The sequence below is a fragment of the Patagioenas fasciata genome, chromosome 8, assembly GCF_037038585.1.
Source record: "Patagioenas fasciata isolate bPatFas1 chromosome 8, bPatFas1.hap1, whole genome shotgun sequence".
In the NCBI taxonomy this organism is placed as follows: domain Eukaryota; kingdom Metazoa; phylum Chordata; class Aves; order Columbiformes; family Columbidae; genus Patagioenas; species Patagioenas fasciata.
The window spans coordinates 9,781,569-9,806,984 of record NC_092527.1 but is presented as its reverse complement, the minus strand read 5'-3'; the positions used below and the strand labels follow the sequence as shown (position 1 = coordinate 9,806,984).

Sequence of the window (25,416 nt, the reverse complement as noted above, 5' to 3'; positions counted from 1 at the left end):
AAGTAGTTTGCACAAGTAGCCTTGTTGAATTGATGTTGACTTGGTTTATCATTTATAATCTAGTTTCAGTAATTTAGATGAATGTTTAAAAATACTGGGAGATATTGACAAAGTTCTGAAAAACAGTTGTGTACACTGATAGAGACTTCTGAAATTAATGAAGTAGTAGTTGGTTTAAAAAGATGGTGTTTTTTAAACTATTTAGTAAATAATAAGCACATCAGCAGAAATTTCTGCAAAGTACTCTATCTCTTTTTTTTTTGTCTGCAGAGTGTGTGATAGTTCAGGCCAAAATACTATTATTATTTAAAGATTCACAGACATTAAAAAACATTGACCACTTGACTTTATATGATAAACTCAGTCTATATTATGTAAATGCTGAACATATTAGAATTATGACCGTCCTGTGCCAATCTAATAAAAGACATAAAGCAAGCACAATGAAAATTGCGTTTAAAAAAAGAAAAAGAAAAGGAGAGAAGAACTGGAAAAGGCAGTATTTTGTTATGCAATAAATAAATATACAATATGTTAAATATGTAAAATAGTGAATAATAGCGATTATTTTGTTGCTGGGTACTGCTTTTTTGATTGTTGGCTAAATTAACGAAGTTTTGTAATAAGTTAATGAAAACTTAGAATTAGTTCTTTTCTGCTTAAAAGCTGAGTGACACGGTTGTGCACAAGAGATGGCGCGTGGAGGTAGAGGAGGGCCTATAATACTGGTGGAGCTTCTGCTTGAACTCTTGGCAGCTGAGTGGAAAACTCATTGCCCTTCAGTCCGAGTATGGAATTGTATGGAATTGTGGTATTTGTGGTATTTCACAGCGTTGCTTGTGAGCCCCAACTGGTTGATTTTTGCTCCTTCGGAGGAGGATATCCTCACAGAGGACAAACAGCCGCACAGCATCACTGTGTCACAGCCCAAATCACGCCACTGCAGCCGTGTTTGTGTGTTTGCAGCCAGGAGCTCTACTGTGAATTTTCATCTTTCTTTAGAAGTGTTGGGAAATGGGATATGCTCTTTAGAAACCCCTGGAGCACACTGGTGGGGATATTGGCTTTAGGTCCCACACTTCTTTATCAGATGCCCACTCAGCTTTGGGATGCTGGTTTCATTTGACCACAGTGGTTTTGTCTGCAATTGGAAAAAATATTAGAAGTTGTACTCGAGTTACATTGGAGGAAATGGGCTTTTCTGTTTCTGGAAGTCTTAGACTATTTTGCCCTTCTTGTTACCTATTTCTGTCTTTCCCTGACAGCACATATATACTGTTTTTCAGACAGATTTTCTTCATTTTTTTTTCAATTTTTAGTGCTAACTCCTATTTTTCTCTTCCAGTGTTTCTGCACCATGTTCTGCACCGCTTCACCAGCTGAATCTCTTGGACACAGAAAGAATATGTTCCTGTGCCCCCTGTAACGTGGCCCCAGGCAGCAGAAAGGTTCATACATCACATATGGAGCTTTTTGACTTCAGGTGAGAAAGAAGTAATTGAAGCAGATGAATTTTAAAAGAGAACTGTTTATATGCAAATGCATTAGTGGAGGTCTGTGATTCAAATGTCTGTGGGCTAAATTACAGAAAAAGTGTTTCTTAGTTAAAAATTCGTCATAAAGAACATAAAATGAACTTTAAAATACATTATGAAATAAGAACTGGTAAAATAGATCTCAAAACTACTGTAAAGCAACTTGAAATATAACACTATATATTTTTCTAAGGTGAGTGTGTTTTGTTTTGTTTTGTTTTGTTTTTTAATATCCTAAAATTCATAGGGTATTGCCATTTTTAATTACCAGGAGTTTCTACTGGACTGGCAATGGATATAGTGTTTTGACTGCTCTAGCAGAGAGGTTGCTTTTCCAATTCTCTCTTCTGGTCAGATTGTTCAGGCTGAATATTATTGATAAGCTGAGATTAATATATTGTTGTAATAACATATGTGGGCTTGCTATTGAATAACCCAAACTTGAGCTTATTTTTAACAGTGTATATGATTGTGAAAGATATCTATTTTTCAAAAAAGTATTTAAATTAATACAGCCCAGCCAGTGTGCTTGTAAATGCTTCTTAAAGGCTTGCCTCTAAAACAAAAGGTACCTGGCTAATGAGTTTCTCAGTACTGAGGAGCTCCAAGCTGATTTGTGATTAGCAGATATTTTGCAAAGTGCACGTATTTCTTCACTTGTCTGTAAGCCTTTCTTTGTGGGGACATCATGAAACCGTATGCTTTTTGGGGCAAAGACTGCATAAGGGAAGTTCTTGGCTGGCATCCAAGAAGACACTGCAATACAATGAAATTATAAAAAACTGCCTAAAATATACATATTGTATTTGTAGATATCACTATATTCCTAGATCCTTTTTAGAAAATAAGTGATTTCTTATTGGAGATAATATGCCCACTTAAGCAGCCACCAGTGTTTCAAAACTTATTAAAGCCTTTTCTTTATGCTTATCAGAAAACCACAAAATATAAGGGTAACTTTATCAGTTAAATCTAAGAAAGAATGAGGTGTGCACAGTCCCAAAAGGTAAAGTGTAGTTCTACGTAGACTTCAAAGGTCACTCTCCTAATCTGTATTCATTCTAAATTGGCTTTTGCTGTTCTAAAGCCCAAATCAGCCTGAGTAGTATCCAGTAAACTGAATGCAATGGCTTCACATGACTTTTTCTGTGTAGAATTTGGGTAGCAGGATCGTCAGTCAACTGCTGACTGGCTCTAGTTCCTGGCAAACCAGGAGAGCAGTTGAGACTGCAGACTGACTTAGGTGTAAGTGCCCCTTCTGGGAATAAATCATGTGTAAGGAAATTATTTTTAAAATTGTTCCTGAAGTTATATCATTCCGTAAGTCACTGATGGAATCTTAAGATCCAGAGTTGAAAAGTCACCACTGAACCCTTGATAAGAAGGTTTTTAAAAGTGTGACAAGAACGACACGTTTTATCCCGATGGTCATGTGTGCTGATTAAGGTGGCAGCAATGCGTTGTTCTATGCAGTTCAGCTCAATTTAACCCTGTAGCCTGACCACAGTTGAGTAGCTTATTTGCTGTGAGGCATCTCATGCTTAGAGCATGTGGTAACACAGTAAAGCCACGTTCAGAAAGGTGTTTTGTAAAGGAGCTGGACATGTTAAAAACTCCAAAATTGGTTTCATGGTGGTTTAGGATAAAAACTTCGAAATTCTTGTGTGAAAGAGGGTGAGGCTTCAGCACAGTCTTTGCTACAGCAAATGAAACTAAAAATCCTGTCCTGGTTATGGCTAGGTTAGATATAATGTTCTTTCTGGTAGCTGAGATAGTGCTGTGGTTTGGACTTAGGATAAGAATAATGTTGATAACACAGTGATGTTTTAGTAAACCACAACACATAGGAAAGAGAGTAAGAGCACTGGGAAGAAATCCCAGCAAGGTGGATTGTAGCTGGGAGATGCTTCTTTCCAGAGAATTAGGTTGTTAGCCCTGTTTGGGTGTGGAGCCACAATCCTGAAGGACTCCTAAGAAGGGGCAGTCCTAAGGCTGATAACATATGTGCTCTTCCCAGGGGGTGGGATGATAAGATAATTTATAAACTGTTCCCTAAAGGCACAGGAGTAGGGGGGTGGCAGTGGCTTGGCTTGTGAGCTGTTGGAAATCTCTAGAGGCCAAGAAATTCAGTTTTCTGTTTTGAATATGAGCTACCAGGTCATAGGGAGACTCTTTTAACAATTGGATAAAGAGAAATCTCTAAGAAGCAACATTTTCTTGATTTTGACTTTGCTCTGAAAACAGCTTCTAGTTATTTTACTTATTCCTTGCCCTTACACTGATGACTTTTCCATAATTTCATTAAGAAGAATCTGTTTTTGCTTGAGAAATAAAACTTACAGAGGGATGCCTTTTTTTTCTTCCTGAGCAAATCTCTGTTCATGACTAATGTCTCAATTGCTATTAAAAAATTAAAGATCACTATCTCCAGTAATCTAACATACTTTGCCATTGAACATCTCATTTTAAAAAATCAGCTTCCTGAAAAACAAAACTCTTATGTTCATAATTCCATCATTAAAAATAATGAGTTAAGCCCCATAACTTGAGGACCTTTCTGGAAATGGAAAAATAATGAATGCTGGGTTCTTCGTTTATACATGTTTTTTTTTTTCTTTTTTTTTTTTCTGGTCCTGTAACAAAAGGTTACAAATCTATTTCTTAACCGGATTTGAAAGGCAGTTTCGGTGAGATCATTGACAGCTACTGTGAAAATGGGGTTAGATATTCTCAACTAGGTTTTCTGTTACACTATTCCAGGCAAAAGAGAAATATTCAAGCTGGAAATAGATACACCTGATTTTGCAGCTTACTTTTAACCTACATTAAAAATATTTTTTGATGTTATTATTCAAAGAAAAAGAGCAGTTTAGAAGGAAAATTGGCATAAATGTATCTCTTTGCTACAAGGCTTCTCCGCTGACCTTGACGTTGCAATGCAATTTCTGGGGTTGGTGGTAGACAGGATGCTGGTACAGACAGTACAGGGCAGCTGGAGCATCCTTAACAAAACAGTGGTGGTCAAACACATGCATGAACAGCTACATAGAGCACATAACACTTTCTGTAATCTGTGTGTATCCAAGTTAGTTGCTTTTCCTTCCTTCATATGTCAGTGACTTTCCTGCAATTTATCTTTGTTACGGTTTAGGTAGCTTATCTCTTCCTACTATGTCATCTTTAACAAGCATTTTTTTCTTTGTCAGCTTCCTGTCATAGCTACCATCTAGAGCCCCAAAAAACATATGTGTATGTTACACCTGAGCCAATTTCTCTATTCCAAATTCTCTATTCCAATCTTCTCTACATTTCACAGAAAAGTGAAAATGAATGAGTCTTGAAATAAGCATCCTGAGGACTTGTTAAGCATTGTCTGCCTCTTAATAAGGCTGCATTGCTTGCATATCACTTGGCATATATTTGCAGCATGTATGTGCAGCTTTGGTATGGGGATAACTGCAAACCCATGTTTGGAGGCAATAGCTGTCATTCAAAAAAGGATGACCAGCCATTCTTATGGCTCTTGAAATTTGATAGAATATTATGATTACTGTTATGTCACCTCAGCTTCTGCTGTGGGAGTTTGTTTTGTGGGGTTTTGTTTACTGTCTATTTACAGGCACAGATGTGGTTTTGGATTTCTTACAAATATTTAACTTGCAGCAAAACCAGAACTCTACTACTTAGACATCTGACTCCAGCATGAACAGTGGTGCAAGATGAGCTCCAAAGCCTTCTGAGATTTATTGGTGGTATTACAAACCTCAAAAATAAAGAGGTAAAACCCCTGAGCAGTGAATGTTAGGTTCTTCCTTTATATATCTTTATTTTCTGTTTCCATAACACAAGGTTACAAATTCATTTCTTAACAAGATTTGATAGTTTTAGCAAGATCATCTTGGATGGAAAGCGTGCATGAAATCTAACCAGGCCATCCAGATGACCAGGAGAAGACCAAGAAATAAAGGATTATCCACAAGAATGTTGTCTGGATATATAATATACATAGTAAATTGAGATCTTTACAAAATAAATGCTTAATCTTGAGCCATTTTGTACCTCTGCCTTACAGTATGGTTTGGATAGTGTTTTCCAAGCATCTTATTTCTTCCCTCTTTCTGTTTCTGGATTTTGAAAAATTATGTTCTCATACCAGAACAACAATTGTCTCCAACAATCTAATTGTCTCCAACAATTAGATTTGTAAGAGGCAATGTATGTATCATTAAGCTTGTAGCACTGAACACTGAAATTTTACTGTTGTTACCTTAATACATGCATACAGGTATGATCTTTTAAAAGGTCAAAGCTAACAAGCATATTTATGTACTTGTGGATGCTAAAATTTTACAGAGACTTTAGGAGACTGGTGCTGCCAGACTCCTGCACCCTGCAAGCACTGACCATTTCTGCCTTAGTTTACTGAGTGCCCAGTTAGCAGTTCTGTGTTTTAAGCTGGTAACAGGCAGGCATTCTGCCTATAGTGGTTTTGGTTTCCACGTTGAAGTAGGTATTGGCTATGAAGATATTTGGAGGAGAGAGTTCTTTAGTAGTAGCCATTAAAAACGTCTCAACTTCAAGAACATATTGTAATTGCTACCATGAAAATAAATACTAAACTGCTTGTAGATCGAAATTTTGTGAAATGCTATGATCAAAAACCCATCGCTGGATATTAGAAATAAAATGTAATGCAGGTGGTAAACAACTATGTATCTAAAAATCTAGATGAAAATGCACAGTTAATATAAACTGCAACGCATGAAGGAGAATGACTCTGAAGATGATTATGGTGGCTCCGTTTCGTATTTGGAAATAATATCCTCTTGGGTAGTACATTACTGCTGTTCATAAAAAAAAAAGATACATTGCAAAATTGTTACAACCCCCTACTCACTTGGTAATGAAAAAAACATTCAAAATACATTTCAGAATTAGTACAATATATCTCTGGTCAAATTCTATTATCAAAGTGGCGCATTAATTTCTAGGCAGTTTGTGTTCATCATCTTGCTTAAGCAGCATGCAAGTAGCAAGCTTAGCATCCCTAGCATCCCTGGGCCGGTGATGATGGATGCGCTTTCAGGATGTGACTCGTAGTTCCACCAGCTGTCAGCATCCTCTAGATTTCTTCCATTAAGTATTAAATTGTATGCTTAGGGTCTGAGACTGTGAAATGGCATGGGCTGCTTTCCATCCCAAAAGAATAAGTTTGAGAGAAGGGCAAAGGAAACAGAGTTGTATGGATGTGTTTTAATGAATGGGATATTAGTATAAATACCACAAACAGGTAACTCTTGGAAGAAAGAAGAGAAGGAGCTGAAAAGTGATCAGGAAAACTGCAAATCCCCAGCCCTTGCAATATAAACAGAACTGGAAAAGAATGGTGTAAGGTCAGGATTTTTGAACCAGTAGAACTGTATGTATGGAAAGTTTTCATATTAAAATGCATGGTTTCATTTAAAACAGCATTATTTAAAGTAAAAAGAAATTGTGGTGGAGGAACATTAAGACCATTTACCTACCAAAAACCTTGAAACTTTTTGGAAGGAAAACTGAACAGATGCTTAAAAATTGTGGTACCCATAATTTTAGTGTCATAACTCTCTTTGTAACAAAACTGGTCAGTTTATCTTGTTTCTTGTCAAGGAATTTAGAAGTACTGTTCTATTAATATACAGGAATACAACAGACATCAAAAGTAGTTTTACAATAAGACCATATTTGAATATGCTGTATTATTAATACTCTAGATTATTAATGTAGCAGTATATTACTATAGAGGATATTGAAAAGGGACAAAAAGGCTCATTATTGAACACAGTCCAGTATTTCATATGATGCTCGAGTCATATATCTGCCACTAAGTTATGAACCTTTCATTTTATCTTCCTCCTATTTCTGAATGAGAATTGAGGCTTACTATAGGAAATATTTTGTGAATCAACATTTAGAGAGATACCTTTATCCTTGCTTATTACTGGTTCAGACTTCGAGGTAAATAAATGAAGTGTGAAATCTGAACTTAAAAACAGCAACAACAAAAAGTTTGAGATTTAACTGATGGGATAGAAGAAGAAAGCTAAGCTGTTAGTTTGATCACTGAGTGTCAGCGAGGGCTGGGTTATGAAAAAGATGGTTAACTTTCTTCTAAACACCTGAAGAAAGAGAATGAGACTTCTCCTCAGACCTAATCACTTACCTCTCCACTTCTTTCCTCATCTACATACTTCCACAAATACTGTATTTGCCCTTAACAAAAATTTCCCACAGTAAATTTTAACACTGTATTGCTGTCTTCTCTTGCAAACAAGCTCAAAGCGATTCAGCATTCCCCTGGAACTGCAGAGCCAGGAACCCAGCTGTTCCCCTGCACTGTAAGCAGGGGAACAGCTTTGGTTCCTGGATGTTCCTGGAGGAACCAAAACCTTTCAGCTTTCTGATTGCTCCCTTTTGCAATTCGCACTTGAAAGCTCAGGTCTAAACCTGAATGTGTGGCCTGGATGAAAGTAGTTGCTGAGGAAAGTAATCAGCTGAAAGACTTGTTTGGTGCAGATCTCTTGTGTCCAGGTTTCGTGCTACTAAGAAAAGGCAAGAAAGTCCACAGGCGGGCTGAACTAAAAGGTTAATCAAATAACTTCCAGGGATCCTGAGTGGATACACAGTGAAAGAAATATTGAGAACTTAAACTGAGTCTGAAATTGCCAGCACCAAAACCACTGTCCTTGAGGCTAACTAATTGCTAATGTAAAATTCTGGCAGTGCTTCCAAGACAAACTGTTGAATCTGTAGTTTGCCACCACAAAAGCCTGAGAAAAATTAAAGCCTTATGTATGGGCACGTTTGCATCCTTGTACACGTATGTCTGTAACGTATGTTTTATTCTGATAGCTCTCAAGTAAAAGAGTAATAAAAATTTTAAGCAGCTGCCCTTTCTGATAGCTGCTACCTTGGGGCTCATTCCAGTGCTCATTAAAAGACAATGACAAAGATCCCATTACCTTAATCATGCAGAATCAGGGCCTTATATGACATGATCAGTCCTGCTGAGCATTTTTTCAATGAATATTCACTTAAATTAGACTGTGATTGTGCTTTAGGCTGCTGCAGAGATTTTACCTAGCAAATCAAACCCCACAACTGGGTCATGCAATGTGTGGGTTCAATGATAACCAGAAAATACTGAAGTTTAAACCCCAAATAATTCCAGATAATGAAGTGCTCACGTGCAGCGCACAGACAGGGAATGTTCTACAGATATTGTTTGGAGCAGAATTAATTCAGTCAGGGTGTTTGGTTACTTGTACTTTAAAGAACAAACAAACAAAAACAAACCACCAACAAACCCCACCAAAACCAAAACCAAAACCACAAGAGGCCAACAACAACAACAACAACACCCTCACAACTTTCTAGAAGAGAACATCATAACTTTCTAATTATGAATGTGTTTTGGAGTACAGCCCTTGTTCATGGCAGTGGCAGGGTCATGCTTTGTCTTAGAGCCTGCTACTTTTTTACTGATTTTGGTGTTGCCCTTCTTAAAACAGCTACATTTATTCAGACCAAAATGCCTCTACAAGAATTCTACATATGTCACACACATTATGTTATTCCAGGAAGGAATAGAAAAGAAAATTAAAAAAAAAATCCTCAGCAGAATTGCTGCAGAAAACATTTTTTGTTCTTGACTTTGTTGTTTTATCGCCTTTATTTCATTGTGGCAGTAGAATCGAATGCAAATGAGAAAAACAGACCAATCCCGGACACCAATTTTGTGGGATTTTATTTAGGAATTGAATCTTCAGCTTGAATTTTTTCTAGGCAATTTGCAAGTCAGATTATTTGAAAAATCCAGACAGTCGGAATTTTTTTTCCCAGGCAGAGGGGCATTTCAGTTTTATCTCATCTATATTTTTTGCAAGTGGGTGATAAAAGGCCTCTTGCTTTGGGACTGTTTGTGCAGATGTGACATTATCTCTTTCTGTCATCTCCATGCTGCTGTCTCTCTAGGTGCTAACAAAGTGCTTTAGAGGTCCAGGGACATCTCCTCTGTTCTTTTGATATCATGGGTTTTCTCTTGTTTTCTTTCTCTGCCTTGGCAGAATCTGCCATACAGATATATTAGCGTACAGATGAAGGGCATCTTTTGAAATCTGTGCCAATATTTTTATCTTTTGTAATTAACTTAAGAAAATGATGCTTTCTTTTAGGAGAACATTTATTCAGTCTTCATGGCTAACATTTTACACTTCAATCAAAAACAACAAAAGCTTTTATGGGGAATTATTTTATATTGTTACCAGTGTTTGATAATTTCTTCAAGGTGAATCTCTACATGAGTGTTCATATGCAGCTGTTTCATCTGAAGGGGCCATTAAAATCTTTGCTCAGTTTTCAGCTCTGGGACTGGATGAATTTTTATTCAGGTCTGCTGAGCTGGGAGGAAGGTGTTTGCATTTTAAGTCACTTTCACGGGTAAAGTTGATATAGCACTGAGCTCTGAAAGTATAGAAAAGAGATTCTCTTCATTTTATGGAAGTCCTCTCCATCATGCAAGTTGATAGCCACTTTTCTTTGTAGCTGTTTCTGTCTACTGGAAGCAATCTCCTGGCATGTGAAAAGCCAGGCTCTATCATCTGCTGTTTGACAGTAGGCCTGTTCCCATTTCCCATAGCCCTGTTCTTAATTCCCCCTGCTCTCATTTATTTCTCAGTTGTAAACAATATGTAAAACAATAACTTTTTCCTCCAGCAATAATACGGGAATTTCTGCTTGATCCACACCCACAAGTTTGGCAATTTTGTCATAGGACCCTCCAGCCAATAATTCCTGCAAACATATAATGTGCAAATTGGATTGGTTTTCCTAGAAGAAAAGAAACAATTCTACTCTCCATTAAGTGTGAGACTAGGATTATTATAAGGTTATATGCTAGGAAAAGGTGTTACATTTTTCGGCAGGGATGAACAAGCACTGAAATAGTCTGCATTGATTTGGGTGGTCCCACAGCAGTCTGTAAGAACAGGAGAGACAAACCCCTCGTGGGCCCAGCTGTTCCCAACTTCCTGCACAGGAATGGACACGGGGACCTCTGAAGGTGTCTGATGGCTCTAGGATATGTTTATTTGATGATGACTGTGTTTTCATTCATCACTTTGGGGGTTTGTTTTTAGGTAAAAGTGACACACACTGAGGGAAGTGCAAACCTGGACTTCAGAGCTTGCCCTTTTCACCCAGTGCTAAGAGTGCTAAACTTCATTCCTTTTTTCTCCTCTCAGGATGACATTTCTTTTCCCCCTCCACACCAACCTGTACTAGCTGTGCTCAGGGCAGGACACCCTCTTTCCCTGCTTCTTATACATTTCATTTTTCATGCGTCACCCCCAAATGTGCCCTTGCCCAGTTCTGCCCTAAAAGTGGCTGTTTTCAGGACTGATGCTTCATGTGACTTGCGTGCTCTCCTCAGCTGGTTTATCCATAAATTCCATCTGAAAGGTTGTTTATTCTATCTAGAGTATCTGCAAGAAAACAGTTGTCTTAGTATAAAGACATAAGTTGGCAAGTATCTTAAAAATACAGATGGATTGTTAAACATGGTCTTCTTCAGTCACCAAATGTTGAAACGCGTCCTGTGGTTTTTTATTCTTTCTGAACATTTTTTAGTGTTAAGCTCTCTGTGAGTATAGCTTAGTCTTTCTTTGCCCCTCCCAGACACGGTGTATTGGTGTTAGAGTGCTACTTGTGGTTCACACAAAGTCCAGAAATTTTCAGACTAAAAACAGCTACTGTAGTGATCCCTTTCTGAGCAAAATGCAACTTTAGCTTGCTTATTTAAATTAGGCTGCATGCTTGTGATAATAGATCTAGTTGATAGGAATCTGCACTTACAAAAACGTCCTATGAAAATGGTCTGGAGAAAGGAAGTCTCCTAAATAGTGTTCTTTAAGGTTCTTTATGATGTAGTACTCTTATGTTTTAAGGCATTTTAGTAGTGGTACCTCAAATTCTAGTGTTTAAACTAATCTAGTGTTTAAACTAATTTGGCCAGAGCCAAATTGTTAATATAATAAATACTGAAAGCAGATTCTTCTACTCTTTGAATCTGTTCCTCCAGTGCTAAGCAAAGACTCCTCCTTTGGTTTTTAAAGGATTTAGGCCATGGATGAATGTCAGCAGGAGTCCATGGAAATAATTCCATTGACTTCAATTTGATTAGTAATAGTTTCTTATGAAATAATTGCAGGAAATCACTGTGTAGGAACTGCTGCTGAAATGCATTAACTCAGAGAAATATCAGATTGAAAGGAATAAATGTCAAGGCCAGTTCCTTCCTGACAGATACAGACAAGTTAGATACCTTCCACAATCAAGAAATATATATATATTTTTAATACATTCGTAAAATGTTTTGCACATGCAATGTTAATAAAATTAATATTCATTTGGAGCTTAGCTGTCCTGAATTAGGACTTGGTGAGGTTTTTTGGAGTATGCACATCTACTGTCACACAGAAACCCTGTTATTGCATTTGAGTAGGAATTCACATAATAATTTGCAGAAACTTCATAGCATTATAAGAAACAGGATTTAACAGTAGAGTTATCAGATGGTTTCCACATGTATGAGCAAATATGCTCTGTTGAATCTCTGAGAAAATGGTATCCCACTTATTAATAGTCCATATCTAAGCATCTGTCAAATTACTTAATGCTGCGGTGCTCTTTAAAATTTCCCTTCTTTTCAAAGAAAAAGTAGTTGATCCAGATTAAAGTCAACTTTTCCTGAAAAAAATGTTAATGTCAGGTGTTTGAGAACTGGTACAATGACTGAATTGAATCTGATTTCATGTTTCTGTGTTCCATATTTATACAAATTACATTTATCAGCAAAGAATTAAATTATCAGTTATTTGTCTGAACTGACACATCAGCAAATGCTTATGTCATATAATTCTATATATACTAGCTTGATTTATTTTATGGTCTCTGGTAGAAAGATATAGAATATTCAGCCACTAAAAGTCTTTCTGCATCATCCTTATTTCCTCCCTAACTTCACTGGACTTAAAATTAGGCACTGGGCCATCCTCAGCTGAGGAAAAGATTGATTTATAACATGTTTTTAAATTTTCAGTTGAAGAATATAGAGGTAATTTTTTTCAGACATTGTTTAACATTTCCGTATAGTCGAGTTTGAAAAACATTTAAAATTATCTCCTGTAATTTTGAAGCACTAGGGGGTGAAGAAGAAAACTCATCTAGAACTTGCACAGAAGATGAAATGAAGACTCACCTGTAGCTTTCTTTAGCCGTATATTAACTATACGGTTAGGTGAAAGCAGATACTCATTTTCCTTTCCACTTGTTTCTTCGCAGAAAGGAATCTTCTGAATTGATGGTAGTATTATGCAGAAGAATTCAAACTCTTTTAGTTTAATGCATCTTTTAAAGTATTTTTGCATTTTAATATATTTTCAAATATTCCTTATGCATCTCAATTGATATTTTGAAAGTCATAATGAAGGTGATGATCATTCTTCCCTCACATGAAGGACAATGAACAGCTATCAGAAACATTTTGGTATTTAAGGCAAAGCTGGCCGCAGAGGAAAAAGTGTGTTTTTCAGCCAACTCTTTGTGTTTTCTCAGTGTAAAAAGGAGCGACTACATTGTCAGCATAATTCCAGACAGTGAAGGAGCTGGGGGGAGAGGAAGTCATCAAAAGGCCTGGGGAACAAGTCATTGCATCTTTTTCTCTCTGCCTTTCCTCGATGTTTGCTTCCCTCTGCACAGGTTCTTCCATTCTCTCCTTATAGTCTGCTCAATCAATACAGAAATTTTCAAGAGTTTATTGTAAAGCCCCTGCTTGGAAATACCCAGACTTTTCAGCGGGATGTGTTTTCTCAGATGTCTCAGAGTGCTGCTGTGTACAGAGCACTTGCTAAACTTTCACCATGGCCCCCAGTATGAGCTGCCCGTGTGGCAAGACTTGACTGATTGCAGAGCTGCTAGTGAACCTTGCACTGCATTTCCCTATTTAGATTTTAAGCAGCAAATTCCAGGCATAAGTAGAGAGACAAGTACAATTTTGTAACAAGGTAAGAAGCAATCTATGTTTCTGATTATTTCATATGTGCAATTTAATGCTGGTTTAAAACACTAAAAAAGGTTTTGAGGGTTATGGCTAAGCGTCATTAAGAGGTCAGGTTTCTTCAGGCCAAGTTCTATGCTAAAAGCAAGGCTTAATCAATAATATAGCTCTGCACAGGTCTGATTGATTGATTCAGCCTTTCATGTACTCGTGAGATGGAGGAGCAAAATAAAAAATGTTCCCTGGAATAAGGAGTGGATGGTCCTTTAGCATAAATGGCTGTTCTCTCTCCTTGGGGCTAAGCCCCAGGGTGCTTATTCATATCATGGTTTATTTTTCTGCTGCACGCTATATCATCTCATAAGTCAGACTGTCTCTTCCCCACATCATCCTGGTGATCATTTACTTCATCTATTCCAACCTCAATTCCCCTGTATTGAATAGAAGAAATCTTAATGACACCTTTTATTTTTAAGTAAATTTTCCTTTGAGTCACGGACAATGACCTGATCTTTACAAGCTCACCAGTGAAGTTTTGCAGTGTTTCTATACAGCAAAGCTCTTGAAACTTGGGCAGGTGAAGTACCAGCCCAGGCCAGAATAGTGCTTCCTGGAGCAGACAGAGGTCTTCTAATATTAACCTGAGTTTTTCTACATAAAACTGACTTTTCTGTGCATATGCACCCTATCTATGCTGAAATACTTAAGTAAACTCAGTACAGGGAAAAATACACTTTGGAAGGGCTTTTGAAGATATATATAAATTGGGAAGGGCACCCTTAAAGTGATACACAGATTATATAATGGAAAACTACTAGTCTCCATAGCGTCATAAAAAAAGAAATGTTGTTCATGGTTACACAATAATTTATTCATAGTGTATTATATAATGCTGTTTGAATTCTGGTGACAGAGGCTTTTGTCATATGTGCTAAGATGCAACTTCAATTCAGTTCTTTTAATATTTACTGGGATTTCAGTTATGTTTTCGTCTGCCAATAGTTAATTAAACACTTTTATAATGCTTATCTACCAATAAAATAATGCAGCTCAGAGGATAAGATTTCCAATTCTACAATAAGTTGGGATATTTTATTCAGAATGTTCCCTTTCCTCTTTTTTCCCTCCATATAGTGTTGGTATCTATATTTTTATCTCTGTCAGACTTAAACTTTCTGAATCTGATGTGATATGTTAAGAGTATTGCAAGATAAAGTATCAAGGAAAAACCAAGGAAGCATGGCTTGCATGCAGAATTCAAGATGGGCAAATACATTTTTATTTTAGCATTTTGGCTACTGCTGTTCTTATTACTTTTCTGTTCTTTTGAATGACATCTTTTTTAGTTTAATGTCATGATATATTAGGTATGTTCAGCAATGCATAAAGTAGTTGAGAAGTTTCTGAACATACTTTGGATTTCAATTAACTGATTAGCTTCTCAAGCAGTGTCAGTATTGCTCAGTATTCTTGGAGCTAGGTAAGTATCTCAGGTGACTAATTCCCCAAGATTTTGGGTTTAGCTTGAAAATACAGTTATTAGAAAATGGCCTTGCAAATAGAAATAGGTGTTGGTGAAGTTAAATTCATTTTAGCTAATCTACATTAAAAATGTCAACTATATGAATGAGCATATCTACTTAATTGGGTTTTATTTCAAATAGGAGAGTACTGTTCAAACAAAAGAAAAATATATCAGCTGTGCAGACTAGTGATGAAACACTGGTCATGTTAATGAGAGAGTATTCTCAGAAACAGCCCAAACCAGAAATAAGTTAACCATGGAATTGTTGTATTTCACAAAGCAAAACTGTGACAAATCTGTCTGGTGTTCTGGACTTCTGTCTTTGGTGTCCAGAGTTCTGCATCTTAGGAAGAAGAGATACAGCTTCTGTGTTTTGTTCCTCCTAACTAGAGAAATACCTGACATTTTTCTTTCCTAAAATGTCCTGAATATGCCCGTGCTTGGCCTTGTTTGCACAGCGGTTAAGTTCTCTGATGTGCCAGCACTTCTCCACAATGGGGAAAATTCGATGCAGTTCCCAGGTGCCAACAGGGAGTCATTTGTTTGCACTGCTGACACCAAAACAAATCACGGCTGATTGCAGCAGGTTGGCATGGAGCCTTGGGCAGGCACAGATTCTTACTGAAGAGGTTACTTATATCCTTGTAGTAATACACTTAGTTACATGTCTTAATGGGGGTCAGGAAATAAGAGTTTCTCTTGCAAATGTAAGTTTCTTTTCTAAACATTAACTGAGTTATCACTGCATACTAAATATCTCTTGTTAACTGACAAAGCTGCACTTGTGTATGTGTCAGAGAGACACTGCTAGAGCTGAACCTTGATTTGTATTCATAAGGTCCAAAGGTCTGATGAAAGACAAAAGTTACCGGTGTTACAAGCCCAGAGATGCTTTCTGCTGTCTTGTTCCTGGTTATTCATAGAACCTGCAGACATTTTTTTCTATATGCCAACGTTATCCTTTAATAATTTTCTTTTGTATTCTCAAATGTCAGCGACAGATCGTCAGATTCATTTCTAAATTGAATTTTAATGTCTAACTGTTCCTTCTTTCTCTTTATAGTCTACTGTCTCCAGCACAGAACCTACAGCTACAGGGTATTATAGAAGTCCTACTTTTTAATCTGCTTGTGTTCATACTGTTCGATAACATTAAGAGACTACATGAATTTAAAAATACACTTTACATAACTACTAAATATATTAAATTGTTTCTGGGACATTAAGCCTTTCCTTTTTAGAAGCAGATTCTCAAAAGAATGTTAAGAGGTTGATTATTTCAAATCAAGATATAGACAAGACTATGTATATGTGTATATTTATTGAAGATGTCCCTGCTCATTGCAAGGGGGTTGGACTAAATGAGCTTCGATGATCCCTTCCAACCCAAACTATTCCATGATTCTATACATACATATGTATATATACACACATGCTTCCTCTTATTGGAGCATATTTATAATCCTTTTTCAGAACCCTTTCAGTTTCTCCTGACTTTGTGTAAATTTATGTGGTGGGCTAGAATTTACTTTGTTGGTTGCTAAATACTTCTCTTTTAAAAATATTTGAGCCATTTTCATGTATTTTTCATAAATTAGATGAAGGAAAAGTAACTCATAAAAAAGAAATGGCAGCTAAAAATAGGTTCAAGATAATTTACTAAGCTTAAACATTTTCCTGGTTTTAAGAAGACCCATTAAATTTCAGAAGGCGTTGGTTTGCTATAGTCGTGAAAATATCTGCACCACTTTGGCTGGATGACGTTTACAGAAAGCAGAGCTGTGTGTGTCAGGGCAGTGGAAGCTTGGAGGCTCTGTATGCACTGATGGCACCGCGGTGCTCGCGGTGCTAGGCAGCTGGTGTGCGCTTGGCCCACCAAGCAGCACCACAAGTGTCCTTGCAACTCCTGCGTCTGACTGGATGGCACATATGCCATCCCCACGGAGTAAATCAAACTTTCCTTGTAATTGCTGTCCCCAGCTGCTCTCAAGTGTGTCGTAGATGCTTTCAGGAACACCCATGCTGGTAATCAAGCTGAGTGGATTTGAAGATGGCACGTCTAATTTACATGTAGAATGCCTGGAGACAGGCTGAAGACAAAGAAGGAATACTTTGGAACAACACTGGTGATGCTCACAACTGAGGGGCAGGCAGGAGTGAGAAGAAGCAGTGATTAATTTGGCAAGTGAGTTTGACAGCTTTGAGCTGAGATTACAGGAGTGGCAGGCCAGGAAGTGGAGCTTTTTGTGTGTTAGAAGTCGGGATGTGGTGAGCAGTGAGACTGTGGCCAATGACAAGATTTGGGAGCCAGTGACATGTAGTGGAACACACACATTGAACATGACAGAGAGAGGCAACTTTAAGTTGCTAAGTAGTGTGTGAAGGCTAGAGATGAAAATAAACAGGTTAATGCAGACATGAGCTTTAGAGAAAGACTGTGATAAGGAATTATAAAAGGAAGGAAGGAAGGACAAAAAAAAAAGGAAGGAAGAAAGAAAGAGAGACAGAGAAAGAAAAGCAAGCCAGCTAGCTAGCTCTCTTTGGGAAGACGCAAAGTAGTTCAACATGCTTTAGCCAGCCAGCCTAAATGCTGCTCAGTGCTGTGACTTTAAATTGTTGTGTTTTGGTGTGGGGTTGGTTTGGTGGTTTTTTTTGTTTCTTTAAAACTCCAGGTTGGAGTGCTTAGGTTTAATGTTTTTAATATCACGTTCTGAAGAACAGGAAATCAAAATCAATCCAAGAAAGAGGTGAATCTATTGAGTAGAAAGCAATGTTATATATTTAGTGTAATAACCTTGATATGTTTGAGCAGTAGCAAAAGGCAGCTAGTCAATGTGTAATAATTGTTTTCCTGCTTGCTAATACAGCCGTGTACTCTCACAGTTGTAATTAATGTCGCAATTGAGGTGGAGCTGTGAGAAGGCTGTGCCAGCCAATTAAAATAGTAATATGACTTCAGGATCTGTTTGTGATCATATTGATTTCTTTAATGGAAAGCTTCTCTGTGACCTTTTCGAAGCACATACTTTACTTTCTACGCTTTTATAGATTAATCTTGTAAAACATTATTTTAAATTGTCACACAGTATGCTTGTAGAATTTTATAAATTGCCTAAAACATTATAAAAACTACTGTGATTTTGTGATAAAGAGCATTAGAGCACTACCAGTAGATCACAAAAAGTGCCTCAGAGTCTACTGGGAATCCCCCGTGGTAGAATGAAAATTGCAGTAGAGCCATTAGGAAAAGGAAGATGTTTTTTATTAAGACATGAGTTTTTGTTGTGGTGGAAAATTTGTTTTTAACATGTACTGTAGCTATAGCTATCAAAGAAAATTTAGAATGTGAACAATTTATAGTTCATAAAGTATGAAAGTGTGAGTAAAAAGATCATCTGAGATTGGGAAGAAAGGAAGCACTGCAGCTGAGTCTGTTAAATCATAAAATATTAGGCATGGACTTCATTCCTCAGATATTGAAATGTGAGAGATGAACCTAAAGCAAAATTCCAAACTGGAGTCCAGCTCCTCTCAGGTTTTACAAATCTCAACCTTTGGATAGAAACCAATGAGTAAGGTGTAATGGGATTTGATTTTTCTGGAGGGAGAATACTTGAGGAAGGCATTGTGAGAATAGATTTCACTTGTGATGAAAAAAAGCTATTTAAGTCTTGTAAGGGCTGCACATAAGTGCGCTGCCAACTCTAAGGAACCATAAGAGATCCCTTGACACTTAAAAACAATGGGAAAATGTTAAATCATACTGGACAATTGTTGATGATGATTTAGAAATTATTTTTGATTCAGCCCATTGCAACAGATATTTTCCAAACATGTTTATGTTAACGTCTATATTAAATGTGTATGGTTAGTGTTATGCTGAATCTCGTCAGCGTATTAAAATGGGGAGCAAGCAAAAGTGGGCATTGATCTCACTGTTAACGCATTATAAGGGGCAAACACCGGATTGTATAAAATCTCTCAACTGCATATCTTTGTAATCATTTTGCAATTTACTCAAAATCTGTATTGTCTCATTCAGAACTGTGTTTATATATGTGTGGTGTAGCATATAATTTGCAAGTGAGGCCAGCAGTTTTGTTGTGGTATGTGCCAGCCATGGAGCCCCTTGTTAGTAGGTCTGAGAGGCAAAAGGAAGCTTTAGGAATGGTTAACCTGCTTATAGGCACAGAAGAGGGGTAAACACAGGTGTAGTGCTTACTGACTACTTGCTTTTTTGAGCCAGCTCTGCTCCTTTTGCAGAAAATAAGAGGAATGTGCACTAATTCCTTCAGTCTTGCTTAGTAGGTGATGGGCTTTGCCTTATGCTACCAAGGTCTCATGGCCTTTAGACCACCCACACTTCTATGCATGCTCATTAGCCACATGATTCTCCATCAGACCCTGGATGTTCCTCAAGACCAAACCAAACTCACATCTTCTCTTCAGAGCTCCCTAAGCAGCTGTTTCTTGAAGCAGTTTTTTACTAGTACCTGACACCGAGTCTGTCTTTCCCATCCCAGTGTCATGATCAGTCACCCCATCCTGGATGGTACATGGGTAATATAGACGCAAAGCTAAATTTTTCTGATCAAGGCCTATGTGTTTATATGGTTTTATATTACTCATTCACTGGCAATTTGCACTATTTGGTTAAATTTTAACGTCTCTTAACCATCACGGCCTTCTCAGTCTATTTTATTTTTTTCTTTGCATTGCCTTGTCTCCCTGATTATCTTCCTGTCATCAAATTTCTTTATGTAACATACATAGATACTATATCAATTAGAGCTAGACCTTCAAGTTCCCTGCCTTATTGATTTTTCTTATGCTTTGAGTGTTTATTTCATGCTGGAAGCGGTGTGCCTGCATGCAGGGGAATAAATGGATACCTCACTGGGCAGTCCCTGCTGTGAGATTTCTTCACCCTAATGTTTCTGTGCAGATGCATGTTGCGTGCTCGGGGGATGGTGATACAAGCTGTAAGGTAGCTGGTTGTTATTTGGACATGTGCTCTGTGCGTTGCTGTACTATCAGTTGGAGTGGCTCTGGGGACTGATGGTAACAGGGGTGGCCCTTCCCTCTGCAGTGCAGTTTTCTGTCATATCCAAGTTACTCAGCCACCAGGCACGTTTTCCTACCCATTTCCTTTGCAGCAAGGGTGACAAAAACCTGAACAGAAGGTCTAAACTACATCTTGTCCCCAGAGGTGAGTGTTTTTTTCAGGAGGCCTCATCAGAGACAACCATTTCCTCTACCCTCTTCTTCCCACACCAGGCAGAGGCAGATGAAGCAGCTGTGGTAGATGCCAGGCTGCTTTACCTGCCCTCTCTTCTAAACGGTGCTACACCTCTCTGGTGCGGCATGGTGTTGTGGAAATGCATTTTCTGTGTGCAGGGAATGCCTGAAGGTACACTCTTTGAGCCTTTCAAACTGCAACTGGCATTGGCAGGCAGCCTGTGGTGGCCTGCAGAGGCCACTTCCAGCCTAGCTCCTAACAGGTAGAATGGGAGGACACTGGTCTTCTCTGGTCTTACGGTAAGATCCAATAGGCCTGCGTCAGTGCCCTGCAGAAGGTCAATTAACTTTGATTTCTGACATTCTAGTCCGCCATGTAAAATAATGAGCATGCTGCTGTGCATCAGCAAAAGTGGTCTTATAGCTTCATCACGGTATGTTTCACTTGCTGGTACAGGAAGATGTGTTTGGACATAAGGAGTGTAGAATTATTAGGCTAATGTTGGAGGGCTGTTCTGCATGGCAGGCACAGAGGCTTTTCCCTGCCAACCCTGCATAAATGAATTGCGTTTCCCATGGGAGATGTGCTGCGGGCTCTTGGTGACTCGTTTCCAGAGACACGCACCTGTGCTCAGCTCTCCACACGTGTCTGAGGCTATCTGAATGTCTATATTTAGGTCCATGCTACTGTGTTCTCGTATATGCAACTCTTCACTGAAATTTTATGGTAACTTTGTGTAGTAACTGAAGCACAAGTTGGCCAGTCACCTGTCTGGTGAGCCGCTCTGTCAGTCAAGTAGAACTCCATTAAACTATCAGCTTCTCTTTTGAGTATTCCTATATGAAAACAGATTTTTCTCTCAAATATTCACAGGTTTGACACAGAGCAAAATATTTCCATTTCCTCCAGAAAACAGCTTGTCCTCATGTAATGACAGTTTTCCATCTGCAAGAACTGCCTTTTTGATACCACAAACCACCTGAGGTGAAAATGTAACTGACTTGCTTTTCTGTAAACCTGCCAAAAGTAAAATTATTTGCCTGTAGCAAGAACTGTTTTCGTGCCAGTGTCCAACTTTGCTAAAAGTTACATACTTCTGGTTTTATCAGAACAGAAGAATAGCTGTAGTGTGTCTCTTGGCAAATGAAACTATTCTATTTTGACTCAAGACAGCAGTTTTATTTGAGTTCAGGTTTCATATTCACTGAAGAAAGTTGTTGTGTGTCAAATTATTCTCTGTCAGTACCTAAATTTGAGCTTCTAAATTGCAGGTATGTGCTTGACTGAAAAGCAGACCCATTTCTGGAAATAAAGGGAACTACAAATATGCATTTTCAGTTCCTTTTGAAGTCAAGGCATTGTTGTTTAGATTCTAGATTTAAGAGCTTAACTTTACACATTCATTTTGAAAATATTTTGACCTGAAGAGTCATTTATTAATTACAAATGTTCTAATTAGAGAGAGAGATTTCCAGATGTGGAAAAGGTGACATGGGAGGAAAAAAAAAAGCATTCCTTTGAAGAAAAAGTGAATCTGTATTGTAGTGCTTTGGCTGACATCATCTTCTGACAGATTCTGAGGCCGATCTCAAGCATAATTATTATTTTTTTTAATAGTACAGTTTCATAACACAGTTCAAATTGACTTCTAACAGTGTCATATTTTTTTTTTATGCATTGTGATTGTCCTTCTATTGGAAGATGTTTAATAAAAAACATTCGCTTGCCCTGACGTTGCCAGCATCCCAAAGGATATGACAAGTTGTGTCATGTCTTTAAACCACTGTAGCAGAATTCTAAATCCTAAAGAAGTTACCCATTGTGTGTCTGTACTGTGGATTACAGGGAGACTTGCAGACTAGCGTACAAGCCATAGAAACCTGCAAGCTCCTTCCTGCTATGTGACCTAAACTGATGGCACTGCTGGAGTTCCAGTTTTTGGAAGATGTTGGTGTTAGGTATAACTTCTTCCTTACTGTGCATACTTTTTACACAAAAATCCTTCTGCCATGATTCCTTTCTGCCAAACAACCCCATTTTTTTTCTCCTGTTACCCATGAGAGCATCTCAAATGCTTCTGCTTAGTTATGTTATTCCCTCTCAGAAGGCAGAGAGCAACGGCTTTATCATTTTGGGTGCTGCAATCCTGCCTTGTGATGGGGAAGGCGAGAAGCACATTCTGCAAGCCTGCCTGTTTGGGTAGTCCCAAACCTCCGTCATGATCACAGAAGCATTGATAGGAGGAAGGGACTTCAAAGAATATTTTACTTAGTTCTTTACTGCTGGAAGGATGGAGATTTCTTTAATGAAGTTTTATGCAGTGTGAAATATAAAGTGAGAAGAAGATGAATACAAGATTCCCGAGTATTCATCGCAGTTGCTTTGTAGGAGAAAAATATTTGTCTCGGTGAAATTGATATCAATAGCAGTGTCACTGTTGATTTTTTTCAGGACTGGGAAAGATTTCAACATGAAATAATAAACCATGGCTGCCTATTTTGCTGGTTCCATTTACATTTCATCAAGTAATAGAGTATCAGCTAGAGCACATTAGGAAAGCAAATCTATATTCTGACTAGCAATGGATTCAGTAATTTGACAGCTCTTTAAATCAACATTGTTTTTAAATATTTTTAATCACAACAACATGAAAAATAACATGGATTATTACTCCACTAGCAAATTAATGTAAGAATGTATAAAAGTAGGAGACAGTTAAAAAAATGCTGCTGGAGGAGACTCCCTTTAACAAGATGCAATAAAGCTTAACACTTAGTCTAAAAGTTGACAGTTGAATCATCTTAATATAGTACAGCAAGAGCTGTCTAAGTATAGTCTATCAACAACTGTTTGATACCAAGAGTCCTAGAAAAAGCATTGCAATAACTCAAGTTATAACAGGCATTCAGAATTTCAAAATAAATCAGTGCAATAGTGTTTACATGATAAACACGCAGACCGATGTTAAATCAGGTTCTTGGCTTTTATTGAACCGACTAAAATGTACCCCAAATTAAAATATTTCAAAGAGAAGATTGTTTCACAAGAAATTAATTTAAAGAGACATCTTCCACATATTGATGTGTATTATGTACATAAATCATCTTCAAAGTATTTTGAGTGCCACATCGGATATAAACAGAGACTACATTTTCTGTGTGAAAGAATTATTAGGCTGTAGCTCCAGATTGGGGCTGTGAATTTCTTGATTCTGACAGTAAATCATTTCAACAGAGATAGAATACGAAATGTTTCAGACCAAACCTTTAGGGAAATGTATGCTACTACTACCAAATTATAAAGTTCACAAGGTTTCTACATTGGAGCTGTAGGTCTGAATGGCAGAACAACAGCAATGCCACATTTGCCTTGGAAGCCAGCAATACATAGGAGAAGCTGAATTAAATACATTTGGTATGAGGATCCTTCAAAATTCAGTTGTTTTTAAAGAAATGAATTGATGTAGTTAATATCTTGGTACATAGCAGTTACATCACTTGTAGCATTTGCGTCTCTGCTTGCACAGTGTTACTTTACAAAGGCTATGCTTGTTCCAGAATCAGAATTTAGAGGAAGGTCTCTAGTTTTCTGTGAGTTGGGGTGTGTGTGTGTAACTTTCATAATAAGCCATGAAGACAACACAATAAACCTCTGCTGTTTAAAATAAAATTCTAGTTTGTAGTAAGGGCAATATCAAAGCGGCACTTGTTTACCAGCACAGAGTCTTAGTGTGTCAAGTTGTAATAATGTGGTAGCAACAGAAATTTAATGTATTTATCACAGTTCCATTCCAGTCAATTCTTAACAATAAAAATTCTTCATAAATTGTTATGGTGTGCAGCTCCCAATACATGTAGCTGATCTGTTGAATAGCTTTCCAGCAATATGCAGTCAGGTTTGGAAGTGCATTGTAGAGACATTCTAATTTGTAAAACCCCCTTGAAGTGTCAGGACTGCAGTTGCATAGTGAAAGTCCACTTCCTCGGTCTGTTTTCATTTCAGGTAAAATGACAAACCCACCCCTTATCTCACTCCCTCTGGAAGCAGAAAAAATGCATTTAAAGTATTCATAAATGCACTCCTTCTGGGGGACAGTCCCCAGCCTCTGGGGACAGCTCTGGATGAAGTTACTGTTTGGAACCATGGATCACATTACAGACTCATGGCATCTTTTGAAACACCAAAACCTGTTGCTTTCTCCTTTACCAATCTCTATCCATACATTCTCTTGCAAATCCTTAATTTCTTCAGAGATTACATCAATACTGACATTGTAACTCTGAAGTTTATTTGCGTGTGATATGTGAAAATTACACGTCATTTTTGCTTTCTTATTACTGTTCTGCACTTTGCAGGTTAAAGTATCAAGGATCAGAATCACTGTTCTTTTGTCATTAAGAACTTTCATATTTCAATCCTTTTTTAGCTACAAGTGGTAGATTAGATATAATGAGAACTATTAATATGTGCTACTACATCTAAACACAGACTTTGCTGTGGGCAGCCTGTGCTCCACTCTCTAGTATCCCCAGATGCAATGTCAGTTGTATTATACCTAGCAAAAATCAATTTGATCTTCATAATCTTTTGTTCAGCTGGGGTATTTTGTCTATGTCAATGACCTGAGAATTGAAGTCTGTTATGGGTACGGAATTTTCTTTAAAGTCTTTTAAAATAAATCAGTGCTGTGTTAGCGCTAGGGGATCTTTTTTGATCATCAGCATGTGATCATTTGTTTCACTCAACCTCACTTATATAATATATACCACAAACTCAGAGAAATTTTTAGCATTGCCTCTCTGGGATTTTTCTGTCTAAAAAGGGTATTATTTTTTCTGGCTTATTCTTTTACTCTGTTCCTTCCTCCCCCTTCCCCTTGCCCCGTAACATCTTAAAAGCCTTTTTTTATAACAACTAAACAAAAACCAAACTTAAACTAAACACTTACTCCCAAACTGTTGAAGAAAACCCCTAGGAAGCTGCTGTTAGAAACAGCTTCTTTGTATTTTGCAGATCTCATCCT

The 25,416-nt window shown here is 37.6% G+C and overlaps 1 long non-coding RNA gene across 18 annotated transcripts in view; it reads left to right on the top strand.

The window, feature by feature from the left end:
* The window catches only part of LOC136104331 (uncharacterized), a 500,900-nt gene that overhangs the window by 294,734 nt on the left and 180,750 nt on the right, over positions 1 to 25,416 (top strand). For all 18 annotated transcript variants that reach the window (XR_011740254.1, XR_011740242.1, XR_011740245.1 and 15 more), the window contains one exon: positions 1,346 to 1,483. This is a non-coding gene — a long non-coding RNA (uncharacterized lncRNA). The remainder of the gene's footprint in view (positions 1 to 1,345; positions 1,484 to 25,416) is intronic.